Source organism: Triturus cristatus, chromosome 9 (assembly GCF_964204655.1).
Source record: "Triturus cristatus chromosome 9, aTriCri1.1, whole genome shotgun sequence".
In the NCBI taxonomy this organism is placed as follows: Eukaryota; Metazoa; Chordata; class Amphibia; order Caudata; family Salamandridae; genus Triturus; species Triturus cristatus.
In genome coordinates this window covers 394,806,944-394,822,804 of record NC_140592.1, presented here as the reverse complement: position 1 = coordinate 394,822,804, position 15,861 = coordinate 394,806,944, and the positions used below count along the sequence as shown (strand labels likewise).

Here is a 15,861-nt window from a genome sequence, read left to right as displayed (position 1 = left end):
TATATATTTCACTGAAATGTTAAAGGGACGTTGTAGTTAAGAGAAAATGTCAATTAAAACATACAGTTTTAAACTAATAAATCCACTGAAATTCACCAGTTACAGTTAACTGAAGGAACTTTAACTTGCACGCATGCAACAAACAGTGTTGCCATCAATTATGTCATTTCAGTTGTCATCAGTTATGTTATTAATTATGTTATAGAACATCATGAGTGTTAGCATACGTGGGTCATAAGCAGTGCATGACTAGGTCACCAGTTATAGTTTCTTCAGTTAACTATAACTGCTGCATTTCTGGGCTATTCTGACACAAGTCCTGGCCTGGACCCCAGCCCTCAAGGTCACTCATTACTATAAAGGGGAGATGGGCTGCTTGCCCCCCTCCCTGAGCCTTGTTAGGTCCTGGTGACCTCATACCCCAGGGCCAATTATTTTAATAAAGGGGAGGGGGACACACAGCCCCCGTCACTCAAGCATCTAAATGCCCCGGGGAGCCCACTCCCAGAGCTGAGACAACTTAAAATGGGGAGGGGTGCCATGCTTTCCCCCTCCCAGAGCCGCTATCGGCCCCTGGAACACTACCTGGGTCGACTCCCCTGGTCTTCTGGAGGCTATCAGTAGGGGGGCCTAGAACCACCCTCCTCATATAAACTTACTTGAGCCCCAGGGATGGGCTCCCCGGGGCCTCGGAAGGCTCGGGGAGGATGACACGCAGCCCGCCTTCCCATTATGAATACAGCTGTGGGGGTGGGCTCTCCGGATCATAAACTCAGTAAATGCAGCCCAGCCCCCCATATTCTTTTTCAATACCACAGGAGTCCCACAGGATCACAACATTTTTTGTCTTTTTCTTTTTGGCCTCAAGGGTGGTCTCGCCGGTTCCCACCCATGAGGCCTAGGGTGTCAGGATACAACATGTTAAGGAAAGGGGACTAAGTCCCTGGGTCCTGTAATGGCTGCCAGCAACATTTTTCTTATGTTGCTGGCAGCCAATCAGAGCACTAGCTCTTGCAGGCGTCTGACTCCTGTGGGAGCGAGATGGCCCAAGGGACATTAAGCTCCCTGGGCTAATCAGACCACTCTAATTAAATGAACTACATCTCCCAGAGTGCTTTGTAAATAAATTACGTTTTTCCTATCTTGGAGGCACACCTGAAGCCAAGTAATTTGAATAAAACTCGAGCGGAAGAATGCAGTTGAAAATAGAGGTTGCTGACATGGGCCTCTGATGAGAATCAAACGAGATTCGAAACGCGTAAGGCCAGGGACGTTTTCTGCGGGGATGCCGAGCTGGGTTAAAGTATTTTACTTACCAGCTACAGAGTGCGGTCTTGAATCTGGGCAATCCTGATGTGTGAATATGACCGCGGCGGTTCCAGGCCGCGTGAGACGACGCACCATCTTTAAACCAAAGGACCCAAGGGGTGGAAGATTCCACTTCTGTGTGGGCGCAGTTAGTGATTTGAATATAGGCATCCAGAGTTCCATCCTGAAGCCTCATGGAGGGCTATAAACATTGTCCCATATTAAAGTGCAGCAACCAAACCCACTGGAGGGTCGTGAAAGAAATTAAATGAACCACATCTCCCAGAGTGCTTTGTTAATAAATGACGTTTTTCCTATCTTGAAGGCACACCTGAAGCCAAGTAATTTGAATAAAACTCGAGCGGGAGAATGCAGATGAAAATAGAGGTTGCTGACACAGGCCTCTGATGAGAATCAAAAGAGATTCGAAACGCGCAAGGCCAGGGACGTTTTCTGCGGGGATGCCAAGCTGGGTTAAAGTATTTTACTTACCAGCTACAGAGTGCGGTCTTGAATCTGGGCAATCCTGATGTGTGAATATGACCGCGGCGGTTCCAGGCCGCGTAAGACGACGCACCATCTTTAAACCAAAGGACCCAAGGGGTGGAAGATTCCACTTCTGTGTGGGCGCAGTTAGTGATTTGAATATAGGCATCCAGAGTTCCATCCTGAAGCCTAATGGAGGGCTATAAACATTGTCCCATATTAAAGTGCAGCAACCAAACCCACTGGAGGGTCGTGAAAGAAATTAAATGAACCACATCTCCCAGAGTGCTTTGTAAATAAATGACGTTTTTCCTATCTTGAAGGCACACCTGAAGCCAAGTAATTTGAATAAAACTCGAGCGGGAGAATGCAGATGAAAATAGAGGTTGCTGACACAGGCCTCTGATGAGAATCAAAAGAGATTCGAAACGCGTAAGGCCAGGGACGTTTTCTGCGGGGATGCCAAGCTGGATGCCTTCTGAAATAAAGTATGTTACCTACCAGCTACGGAGTGCGGTCTTGAATCTGGGCAATCCTGATGTGTGAATATGACCGCGGCGGTTCCAGACCGCGTGAGACGACGCACCATCTTTAAACCAAAGGACCCAAGGGGTGGAAGATTCCACTTCTGTGCAGGCGCAGTTGGTGATTTGAATATAGGCATCCAGAGTTCCATCCTGAAGCCCAATGGAGGGCTATAAACATTGTCCCATATTAAAGTGCAGCAACCAAACGCACTGGAGGGTCGTGAAAGAAATTAAATGAACTACATCTCCCAGAGTGCTTTGTAAATAAATGACGTTTTTCCTATCTTGGAGGCACACCTGAAGCCAAGTAATTTGGATAAAACTCGAGCGGGAGAATGCAGTTGAAAATAGAGGTTGCTGACACGGGCCTCTGATGAGAATCAAAAGAGATTCGAAACGCGTAAGGCCAGGGACGTTTTTTGCGGGGATGCCAAGCTGGATGTCTTCTGAAATAAAGTATGTTACTTACCAGCTACGGAGTGCGGTCTTGAATCTGGGCAATCCTGATGTGTGAATATGACCCTGGCGTTTCCAGGCCGCGTGAGACGACGCACCATCTTTAAACCAAAGGACCCAAGGGCTGGAAGATTCCACTTCTGTGCGGGCGCAGTTGGTGATTTGAATATAGGCATCCAGAGTTCCATCCTGAAGCCCAATGGAGGGCTATAAACATTGTCCCATATTAAAGTGCAGCAACCAAACCCACTGGAGGGTCGTGAAAGAAATTAAATGAACTACATCTCCCAGAGTGCTTTGTAAATAAATGACGTTTTTCCTGTCTTGGAGGCACACCTGAAGCCAAGTAATTTGAATAAAACTCGAGCGGGAGAATGCAGATGAAAATAGAGGTTGCTGACACAGGCCTCTGATGAGAATCAAAAGAGATTCGAAACGCGTAAGGCCAGGGACGTTTTCTGCGGGGATGCCAAGCTGGATGCCTTCTGAAATAAAGTATGTTACCTACCAGCTACGGAGTGCGGTCTTGAATCTGGGCAATCCTGATGTGTGAATATGACCGCGGCGGTTCCAGACCACGTGAGACGACGCACCATCTTTAAACCAAAGGACCCAAGGGGTGGAAGATTCCACTTCTGTGCAGGCGCAGTTGGTGATTTGAATATAGGCATCCAGAGTTCCATCCTGAAGCCCAATGGAGGGCTATAAACATTGTCCCATATTAAAGTGCAGCAACCAAACGCACTGGAGGGTCGTGAAAGAAATTAAATGAACTACATCTCCCAGAGTGCTTTGTAAATAAATGACGTTTTTCCTATCTTGGAGGCACACCTGAAGCCAAGTAATTTGGATAAAACTCGAGCGGGAGAATGCAGTTGAAAATAGAGGTTGCTGACACGGGCCTCTGATGAGAATCAAAAGAGATTCGAAACGCATAAAGCCAGGGACGTTTTTTGCGGGGATGCCAAGCTGGATGTCTTCTGAAATAAAGTATGTTACTTACCAGCTACGGAGTGCGGTCTTGAATCTGGGCAATCCTGATGTGTGAATATGACTGCGGCGGTTCCAGGCCGCGTGAGACGACGCACCATCTTTAAACCAAAGGACCCAATGGGTGGAAGATTCCACTTCTGTGTGGGCGCAGTTGGTGATTTGAATAGAGGCATCCAGAGTTCCATCCTGAAGCCCAATGGAGGGCTATAAACATTGTCCCATATTAAAGTGCAGCAACCAAACCCACTGGAGGGTCGTGAAAGAAATTAAATGAACTACATCTCCCAGAGTGCTTTGCAAATAAATTACGTTTTTCCTATCTTGAAGGCACACCTGAAGCCAAGTAATTTGAATAAAACTCGAGCGGGAGAATGCAGATGAAAATAGAGGTTGCTGACACGGGCCTCTGATGAGAATCAAAAGAGATTCGAAACGCGTAAGGCCAGGGACTTTTCTGTGGGGATGCCAAGCTGGATGCCTTCTGAAATAAAGTATGGTGATGTCACTGACCATGTCATGAATGATGTAATATGTGACATCATCAGCAGTGGATTGCGGGCGCGCAACATGTAGTTAGTACAACGAACTATATCGGAGGAATTTCAATGGTTTTGCTGGAGTGAAATGTCAAACTAACTATAACACCCCTAAAAACTATTGTTTTTTCAGTGAATTTCTAAGGTTTTTTAAATGCTAATTCCTAACTATATCAGGCCTGAAACCTATGGTTTTTTCTTTGAATTTCAAAGGTTTTTTAAATGCTAATTCCTAACTATATCAGGCCTGAAACCTATGGTTTTTTCTGTGAATTTCAAAGGTTTTTTAAATGCTAATTCCTAACTATATCAGGCCTGAAACCTATGGTTTTTTCAGTGAATTTCAAAGGTTTTGTAAATGACAATTTTTAATGTATTCATTGTTATACTGATTTTTTTTATACTGATTTACTACATTTTTTAAACTATTTATTTTTAGATATATTTTTTTAATTACATTATAATTACATTATACATTACAATACAAAATATACTTTCTCAGAATGAATTACTTTAGTTTAAATACTTGGCAAATAGGCAACAGGCTTTTAAGTACAGTAGTTACAGTTGTTGCAATGGGCAACACAATTTCAAACACAATGCAACATTGAGCTCAATGTGAATTTCTAGTTATATGCAATTAGTTACTTTATGGATTACTTTTCTAACCACAGGACTGGATCCCAGATTCAGTCCTTGGACATCTCCTGTACACAGTTGAGTAAAAGCGTTTTGGTTACAGTAGTAATTTTTAAGGAATATTATTGTATTTTAAAAGTTGACACAAATGTTTTCACATAGAATCACCAATGTTATCCTATGGCAGAAAATTCACTTAGCAGGTAAGTAGTGTTATTGTTACTTTTTCTTACTCAGTGGTGGATCCTGGATCCAGCACTGGCCAACCTCCTGTAAACAGTTGAAAGAATGTGTTTAAGTCATACAGATGATTTTTTAGGAATATTTTTAGTTTGTGAATATAGACAGAAACTTTTCTGCTGAAAACCACACAATGGATTCCTATGGAAGGAAATACAAGTTACTGGTAAGTACGCTTAGAATTACTTTTCAGGGTCAGTGCTGGGCTAAAAGATGCAGCACTGGGTTCTCTCCTGATTACAGGTGAGTAAATCGGAATTCGTAGTTCAGCTGAATTTAGAGGAATATTTGTATGTTTCAAAATTGGACACAGAAACTTTTCTGCTGAAAAACACACACTGGAATCCTATGGAAGGACATACAAGTTACTGGTAAGTACGCTTAGAATTACTTTTCAGGGTCAGTGCTGGACTAAAAGATGCAGCACTGGGTTCTCTCCTGATTACAGGTGAGTAAATTGGAATTCGTAGTTCGGCTGATTTTAGAGGAATATTTGTACGTTTCAAAAATGGACACTTAGAAACTTTTCTGGTGAAAACCACACAATGGATTCCTATGCAAGGAAATACAAGTTACTGGTAAGTACGCTTAGAATTACTTTTCAGAGTCAGTGGTGGGCTAAAAGATGCAGCCCTGGGTTCTCTCCTGATAACAGGTGAGTAAATCGGAATTCGTAGTTCGGCTGATTTTAGAGGAATATTTGTACGTTTCAAAATTGGACACTTAGAAACTTTTCTGCTGAAAACCACACAATGGATTCCTATGGAAGAAAATACAAGTTACTGGTAAGTACGCTTAGAATTACTTTTCAGGGTCAGTGCTGGGCTAAAAGATGCAGCACTGGGTTCTCTCCTGATTACAGGTGAGTAAATCGGAATTCGTAGTTCGGCTGATTTTAGACGAATATTTGTACGTTTCAAAAATGGATACTTTGAAAATTTTCTGGTGAAAACCACACGATGGATTCCTATGGAAGGGAATACAAGTTACTGGTAAGTACGCTTAGAATTACTTTTCAGAGTCAGTGCTGGGCTAAAAGATGCAGCACTGGGTTCTCTCCTGATAACAGGTGAGTAAATCGGAATTCGTAGTTCGGCTGATTTTAGAGGAATATTTGTACAATGGTGAAGGAAGGGGGCAGGGCCTGAGGTGACGTGTGCAAACACGCCCTGTGGCGCGTTTTAAGTTGGGGAATTAATTCCTCTTCAATCCGGAGGTCCCCTGGGGGCCAACTAGCCCACCAGGTACCTCCAGTATGCACCAGGGAGCTGCACTGCAGAGAGGTGTTCAGAGGCCGCGCCCCTTTTTACAACACTCTGCAACGCAGCTCCGTGGTGCTTACTGGAGGTACCTGGTGGGCTAGTTGGTCCCCAGGGACCCTCAGGATTGAAGAGGAATTAATTCCCCAACTTAAAACGTGCCACAGGGCGTGTTTGCACATATATCACCTCAGGCCCCGCCCCCTACCTTCACCACTGTGCAAACGCGCCCCCTGGCACGTTTTAAGTTGGGAGATTAAGTCCCCTTGAATCCTGGAGTCCCCTGGCAGGGTTGGAGCCGCGAGGCTCCCGCCCTGCCATTGCAAACAGCAGTGTCCCGGGGGTGGGCACCCCGGGACACTGCAGGAGCCGGCCCTGGGGGGTGGCGGTCCCCAGGGCCATCATTGGCTCTGGGGGTGAGCCGCGCGGCCCCCCTCCCACCTTTGTCAAAGACCCGGGGGGTGGTGGTCCCCGGGGCTTGGGCGTCCGAAAAGGACCCCCTATTTTAAATAATTAGTGCCCCGGGGAGGTGGCGGTCCCCGGGGGGTGTGGGGGGGCTCAAGCCCTCCACACAGGTTTTTTTTTAAAAAACAAGCCCCGGGGGGTGGCGGTCCCCGGGGCTTGGGGGGGCCTTTGAGGCCCCCCACTCATGTATATTGAAGCCCCGGGGGGGTGGCGGTCCCTGGGGCTGGGGGGGCTGAGAGCCCCCCCCATAAATCAGATTAGCCCCGGGGGGTGGCAGTCCCCGGGGCTGGGAGGCCCCTCTGGGCCCCCCATTATGATATCATTTTGCCCCCGGGACTTGGCCCCCCCGGGTGCTAAATAAAAACGAAGCGCGGTAGTCCGCGCTTCATTTTTTTTTTCGTCAGCGGGATGCGCGGACCCTAAGTGCGTCCCGAGATTTAAAAAAAAATTATATATTTTTTGGGGCCTTGGGGGTCCTTGTGGGACGACCTGAACAGGCCTAAGGGATCAGGGTCTTTCTCCCATGCCCCCTTGTCGCGTTTTGCGCCTTTTTTGGGGTTTTTTTTGTGCCTCGGTTCTACCGAGGCACAAGATGGCTGCCAACACTTCCTGATTCAGAGTGTTGGCAGCCAATTAGCATTCAGCTCGTGCACGGCAGGGTGCGCGCTGGGTGCGGGGAGGGTGCGCGGATCCTCCGAGGCCATAGATATCACTAACTTTTTTACCCTAATTTTCTCAGGAACTACTGAACGGATTTACACCATTTAAGCAAAAGGCACGAGTCTGAACTGAGGACTACCTCTTTGCCAAATTTGGTGTAAATCCGTTCAGCAGTTCGGGCTGTAGCTGCGTCTACAGGTCCTATGGGAAAATGCATGGGGAAAACGCGTTTCGGGACCCCCCTTTTTTCTCGGCCCCCGCTTGACGAATCACTGTATTTAGACACCTATTTACCCATGTCTTCTTCCATTAATCTTTAGCTATACATATATTAAAAATATTTATTTTTCAGAAAGACACATATGTAATCAGTGATGTAATATCTGACGTCATCAGCAGAGGATTGCGGTCGCGTGAGTTATAGTTGCCTGCACTAACTATAACGGGGGAATTTCATTGTTTTTTTAGGAGGGAAATGTCCAGCTAACTATAACATGTGTGAAACCTATGGTTTTTTAAGTGAATTTGCAAGGTTTTTTAAATGCTAATTCCTAACTATAACGTGTGTGAAACCTATGGTTTTTTAAGTGAATTTGTACGGTTTTTTAAATGCTAAGTTATGTATTTATTAATATTTTTTTTTTCAGGTTTTTGCACCGAGTGCCCACGAAGCGTTGTGTGTGCCGTGCGAGCACCGTGCGCGCTCCGTGCGCGCACCTAGCGCATTTTCAACAAAAAAATAAATGTTTTTTTCACCCTTGGGGGTCCTCCAGTGACCCCCTGACAAAGGCTAGGGGGTCAGGAACTGTCCACCCTGCCCCCTTTTCACATTCTCCACCTTTGTTTTTCACTGCCTCAGACTGCGAGAGACAAAATTGCGGCCGCCACTTCCTGATTTCGACCGATTCGAATGTTTACTGACATCTAACAACCAATCAGAATTGCGCTCGCGCACGGCAGGGTGCGCGCACAGTGCGCGCACGGTGCGCGCGTATAGATATTGATATGGTTTTAAATGCTATTTTCTCAGGAAATACTGAACAGATTTACACGAGACCTTCAAAAGGCACTTCCTTGACCTTATGGCTACCTCTCTGCCAAATTTCACGTAATTCTGTTCAGCCGTTCGGGCTGTACCTTCCACTAAAGGTCCTATGGAAAAATGCATGGGGAAAACGCGTTTTGGGACCCCCTTTTTTCTCGGCCCCCGCTTGACTAATCACCCCGAGACTTTCAGGGTAGGAGCGGAGCGGAGCGCCCCACCTATTTTGAAAAATTCGCGAGGATTCGTCAACCGGCGCCAAAGTTATTCAAAATAGAATTTTCAGATTTCCTATGGAAACACGGTCCTAACTAGAACTATCTACTGGCTACCGCCAGTAGATAATATATATATCTATATATATATATATATATATATATATATATATATATATATATATACACATATATATATATATATATACATATATATATATATATATATACTGACTACTAGATGTTTGATTCCACAAACGAGCAGGAACGGACCACCACGCAGTAAGGTATCTTCAGTGCTAGTTTATTCTCACTTCAGCAACATGATGCGTTTCGACCGGGTTTCCCCTGACATTCGCCCTCCACTAGGAACTAAACACCCCATTCTAAGGGTATCGGAGCAGAACAGTACAAGGACTACTCAAGGGAGATGGTGTGGGCAAGTAATCAACATTCACTGGCATACAATAATAACACTCAACTCATTGTCCGGACTGCGCTTTTCCTTTAGAAAATTAATGTAGATTTATTACACACACATACCACTCAACACGACGCAGTAATCTACAAATATACATAAGGCTGGGTGAAATACCTTTGATGACGTTGCGTAATCACCTCTAACCCCCTAGAGGGATGATGAGCAATAAACCACAGTTCAAAAACACTATAATTTTAGGAGTAATGCAATAATCAATAATGACCATATGCACTTCGATCACTAATTGCTGTTAACATTATGATTTCAATAAATGCATTAAATATGAACATCACATGTCTCTGTGTGCCTTTTATATATTTTACAACTATGAAAACAGCTCCTAGAAAGCATCCCATTCTGATCACATAACAAGCAATCATAGACTTAGCCCATAGAAGGCACTGTCCCACATGTGCTGCCTTTAGACACCTTCAGCCCGCAATGACTGAAACTATAGACTTAGCCCCAATAGAGTGCTGCACTCTCAGCTGTGGAGCACATATTCCAGACTGGGGAGTGTTTGAAATCAACAGCAAAGCTTGGGGGGAGGGAGATGCGATGCCTCTGCGAGTTAGTATGCCGGGCCCCTCCTTTTGCTTCATGGGGAAGTAAAGGAGCGCCGGAATTTTGTTTTTGTGGTGGGGTTGGAGTTTCCGGGCTCCCATTGATAAAATCCAGCTCGGGTTGGGGTCCCTAGGCTTTTTTAGCTCTGGGAGGGGGCCCCATGCACATCCCCCTCCCAGGGAAGAAAAGTAACCAGTTACTTCTTGCAGTGACCCCCGGGCCTTGGCCCATACCGGGGGTATTTACCAAGGCTACAGCAGAGCTCCATGTGCTCCATAACCACGCTGGAGGGAAAGGTCAAATCCTTTCCCTCCTTCTATCTCAGGCCATATTAGGCCATTTTTAATTGCTATTGGGCCCATTTCGTTCATGGTGGCTAGCCCTAGCAACCTGGAGCCTTTTCCTCAGGCCTCCTGGCCTCCAAGGTGGCAAACTGTGCAGGGAGCTGGTTCCACTGACTCCCTGTGCCAACATTTCTTCTTTTTCCTCCTCCTGGGATTCACTCCTCCTTGGTGTAAAAGTCCAGTTCCTACCCCCGACTAGTCCTTAGAGGGTGCAAGGGGACCAGCTTTCCTGGTACTGGGGAGAGCCCCACTGATACTGGGGACAACTGTAGTTAGATCCCTTAGTTAAGTTTGATATCGGGGGGTTCCCCCATCCAGCTGTTCGTGGCCGCAATGTCCAGTCCCAGTGACCAGCAGAAAATCACAACCAAGAGAGAGCTCTTTCCCATAGATGTATAAGGGAGTGCCAGTGCAGACAAAACAGTATACCGCACGGGGTTTCCCTATGAGTGCACAGTAATATTATGGGGTCTACCCCAGGTCATTATCCAATCCTGCAGAGTCCCCTCTGCACCACGGTACCTGTGTGCAGTTACCAGCCTGTGCACGACAGGAGTCTTGCACGTGCCGCCTTTGCTTGTCTGCACGTGTGTGATATGAAAGAGTGCAGAGTTTCCAAATGGTTCCTGCAATAACCAAGCTAGACGTACTGACTCTCTTGAAAGACTGAATCAATATTCATTCTTATTCTGAAGGAAATAGGTAGATTATGTTTACTTCCATTCAGTGAATGGAATCGAGCAAGCACGTTTTAAACACAATTGCTTGCAGTAACACAGTCCTAGTCGACTGAAACCCCACACACTGAGCAAAACGAAATCCCTTTAGAGTACAAAAAGAAAAAGTCTCCGAGCACACAGATATCCAAAGTTGAGGTCATGGTTTCAGTTTATTTCATTTGTTTAAGCACACCCCTTCGCCAACACGTGTTTCGTTTTTAGCTGTTCCAGTCATAGCAGACTTCGTCAGGGCTTTATAGCTAAAATAGAGGCATATTCAATTCAGGAGGAGTATCTAAGTAATTTCGACTTTCCGTCACCTGGGTCAAATGACCCCAGGGCTGCACCCAAAAGTGTGGTATAGAGTTTTAGTATATTTTGAATAGGTGCGAGTATTTACTTAGTGCTTAATACAGTGGGGAGCAACCTCTATAAGGAAATTCTAGCATATGGTGTGAGTATATCGTGTGAGGGTGATTGGGTCCTAGCACCTTTTCAGGCTGATTTCTACGGACCAAAGGTTTGGAAAAGTCTAGCAGTTTGCCCCAGTTCATCCCAGTCAATGAATTTATCTTCTCAATTCTAAAATAACCACCAGCAGGGTGAGGCAAGATGCTAAGACTGAGATGGTTTCCATGAGATACAATACACTGATTCCAAGGTCTCACTGAAGTTTTGAACTTTGCAGTCAAAAACTCAGAGCCAGACTTTGCCATCTTTTTACACCCTGGTGTTTCTCATTGAGACTTGTTTTCAATTGTTACTTTTATGAAGGTTGAACTTTTTCAGTGTGGCAAGTTTAGAGGCACAACTGGGCATGGACCCATGAGGTCGGAAACAAGTTTTCAGCAGTATTGCAAGAGCCTCGAACTTCACTGCAACCGTTTCTGAATGGGATACACCTGGAAATCCCCTCTACCAAGAATATGCCTTTTTTCAGTAGCACAACACCTTCTCCCATTCCACCATGAGTCAAAACATTTTTAAGTCCCAACTTCCCAAAATGTGCAATAACGTGTTCCTGAACACCGCTATAGTTAAGAAACATCGAAGAGCAGAAAGGCTTCTCAACCACTCTCTTTAGCAAGGGCTTCAGCCAAAGAAATCTCCCACAGGCCTGCTGATTGCTCTTTCAAGATACTCTTATCTTCTTCTTCCTGTGAAGTTCCAGGATTTCAGCCTTCCTGGCCCTCAGAATGTCTTTGAGCTCTCAAGATTCAACAGAAATCAGGATTTCCATCCACCATTCTTCAGACGACAGGAATAAGTCTTTTGTAGTCTTTTTTGATCTTCCTCATGTTTGGGAAACATACTCCTTTCCAGGAGTTGGATTGTGTTACCCTCTTTGCTATCACTAAAATATTCTCACCCTTTCCACACTCAGCTTTTGCAGTGCTTCCTTGGCCTTATTACAAGAGTTATCACAGACAGAAACATTTTAAGATGGTGGCTGGCAGGCTCAGTCCTGCTCTGTGCTCGACGCTCTCTACGCATGGTCCTGGGCTTGGCCATTCTAATCAGGTACACCTAACCACCATCAATGATATGTACACTCTAATTAGTCATCTATATAACGTACCACGTATGAAGTGATGCTTTTCTCACTGTATCTTATCTTTGCAATGTGAGTGAGGATGACAGAGCCCATGCATGCATTTGTGTCAAACAAGTGTCTAAACATCCTCTCTATTCGCAATGACTGGTTAGCTCATATTACCTTTCTTGCTGATACTGAGCCAGCATCATGGGCAGTCACACCAAAAGTCCCAAGGTCTTCTAGGCAAAGTACTTAGTTACAGTACTTGACGTCTTTCTGGGCATAGCTTTGGGTTGTAAGAAATCTAATGAAGGTGTCCGCAGGAAATTCCTGGGTTGCCTACAATTATTCCCCCACCCCACCACGCCCCAGTGAAGGCAGAATATATCAACCTTTCTATGAATCCCTCGGGGAAACTTACACTAATCATCTAAGTTCGGCATTACATTAGATTTTTACTATAAAATGTTGCAATAAGGACATTTACAACTTGTAACTAGCTCAATATACAAGAAAATGCTTTCAAAGACCACAAACGGTTAATAAATGGAAAGCTGACAAACACCTAATCAGTAATACAACTTTGGTGCAACTGTTACTGCAGAAAAATGCAAGTTAGCACAATGTTCATGTGTCTTTTCTGAGCTCTATACAGTGGAGTTCTGCAGGTTCAAAGGCACACTTTACAGTTAACCTGTTCAATGTCAGCAGTGGGTGTAAACATGGTCAAACTATTTGGTCTAAAATGTTAAAACTTCAGCATTAGCTACAGTGCCACAGGGCTGCTATCATTGCCTTCTGCTATGATTCTGAAATCTCATAAGTTGGTGGTGTATGGCCTCATTATGTCCCACATTGGACATTTGAAATTTAAGCCACTTTGGCAGACCATTTACTGACAAGATACATGTGCAAATTGGTGCTTGGTAATCACATGCCAGGCTTAAGTGTTAAATAAATGTTGATTCGCGGTCTCCCACTGCCCAGAGATCCACATATGTTAGTCATCAGTGGGGAACCTCACATAAAGATAGACTTTCCCACAAAGGCATTTCAATAATGGCATCCACAGCTCTCTCCTATCAAAGGCAATGACGTTGAAAGAGTGCTTCTACAGTGGCACAGCGCAGCTCCATCTACCTGGACAAACAACAGAGCACTCAATGAAGGCAAGGCTGCAGAAATGTACAAATAATACATTTCTTTTTAAGACCGGTGTCCGAGGAGAGAAGGCACTATACAGATCAATAGCAATTCACTGCTGATGAGCTATTAGTGCATCTTCCATGAACTGGCACAATTACACGCCCATGGCTACAGAATTCCTGCTGCACAAGAGCACACAGAATACATTGACAGATGTGCAATCGGCAAACAGTGCTGCTTTATCTGTGTGCGCTCTGCAAATAATCATAAGATAGTTTCAGTGGCCCAGTAAAGAGTTTGTAAGCAGGCCTCCAGATAAGAGTAGTAATCTCCCTCTATTCACCTTCCAGTTCGGCCAATGCATTCAAAAGAAAAACAGGGCTGTGAATATGCAGATTTCTGCCTTTGGCTTTCATCAGAGCAGTTATTATCAGCAGCGGCTCCTCCACCGAAGCGGAGGAGCGTTGCTCCACTGCTTTTCACAGGGCAAAAAGGAAAAATAACATGATAATAGCACAATGTTATTATCAAGTTATTGTTCCCCGCTGAGGCAGTTTTATGGGGCAGGATTGGGGTGCTCAGAGCAGGGGGAGGAGTGGTTGGGGCAATTTCAAAGTGCGCATGACGGTTTGGCCAGCCGTCTTGGGCCGGCCAAACAGTCGTGCGCACTTAGCATGTTCTCCACCCGGCTGTATTGCATAGTCTGGGTGGAGAATATGCACAGGCTCCTTAGTCCCTGTCTGAGCGTCGAGCCACGGTGCTCAGACCAATCATGACGCTGCTGTCATGCTGGTGACAGCTGTGTTGTGATTGTCTTAGGGGAGCCTGCGTGCTTCCTGCTTCCATCCCGGGACCCGTTGGGAAGAGAAGCAGGCGAGACTATGGAGGAGAGACACGGTCGTGAAGAGGTAAGTGTATTTATTTTTCGCACCCTCACCCCCGCCCTGCTCCGCTAACCCCGATTCAGGCCAGCCGCCACTGGTTCTTACATGTTTCGATCCCTCACTGCAGTTCTATTGTTTTTGTCTGCCTTTAAGGGGGTTTAATGTTAGAATTTGTTGTTATTTACATTATGCATTCAGTCTTAACATAAAAACCTCTTCTGTACCCTTTTAAGCAAAGCCCCCCATTTGCTCTAGACCCGAAACTTTGCCATGATAGTTTCAAAATGCAATTAGAATTCTTGATTTAATATGTTTCCTTCACAAACTTTATGGGGTGCATGTTTCCTACTGGATTCAGATGTTGCCATCATTTAGGAGTATTCTCCTTTAGAAGTATTTTACAATAATGTTCTTACACTGTGGATTTGTCAATGTTTGGGTGCAATCTGTTTGGATTTATCTACCTTATTAAAAACGGGTAACCCATGAATTCTGATTTAATAGCTAACTAATCCTGAGAAAAATGTTAAAAACATAAAAATGAGGATGGAGAAGCAAGTGTTCATGAATTGAACAAAATAGGATATATTAGAATTACATGAAACTGGTCAGCCAACAGGATTCCTCTGAAGCGCTCCCATCAGTTCACACAAGTGGAATGTTTGAACTAAGGTAGATCACATTTAAATCAGAGATGTTCCAAAGTAGGTCCTAGAAAGCCAGATCCATGCCAGTTTATTAGTATAACCACCTACTATGTAAATCAGACCTATTTAGATTGAATGTATGTAAATGTTTCATATGTAGATTATGCTAGAAATTTGGCATAGATCCAGCACTCCTGCAGAAAACGTTCTTTAGACACCGTTGATCTAAATGAATCTGAGGAACAAGGATCTCTGGAAGGATTGTCAAGTGCAGTTTATTCCATAGGTATTCATGCAAAGGCCCGCCATTGGCTCAATGGTCTAGGAATACAATCTGTCATCTATATTTATAGTATTGACAAAGCCTACATGGAACTCAAATGGAAAACAGTAAAAGTATGGAAAACTGAGTAGCCATATGATAACTCACCTTGAAGTAATAAAGGCACATAATACCAGATCTGAAATCCATCCACTATTTTCCAATGAAACACAGGGTAACTTTAAAAAAAGATCTGAATTATGGTCCAGGAACATTATTAACTCATTCCCCAGCAGCAGTCCATGTAGGTAAGCGCGGTGGGGCGGTGGTGCGGGGGGGATGTCGACAGATGACGGAATAGGAATTACTTATTTATTTAATTTGGCATTTTTCATCATCTGTTGACTCCCCCGCCCCCACACCTCGCCCCACCCCACCGCGCTTACCTGCA

At 44.8% G+C, this 15,861-nt stretch overlaps 1 protein-coding gene across 2 annotated transcripts in view; it reads right to left on the bottom strand.

The window, feature by feature from the left end:
• Positions 1–15,861, bottom strand: part of SLC8A2 (solute carrier family 8 member A2) — a 627,882-nt gene that overhangs the window by 531,122 nt on the left and 80,899 nt on the right. The gene's annotated exons all lie outside the window — the stretch shown is intronic.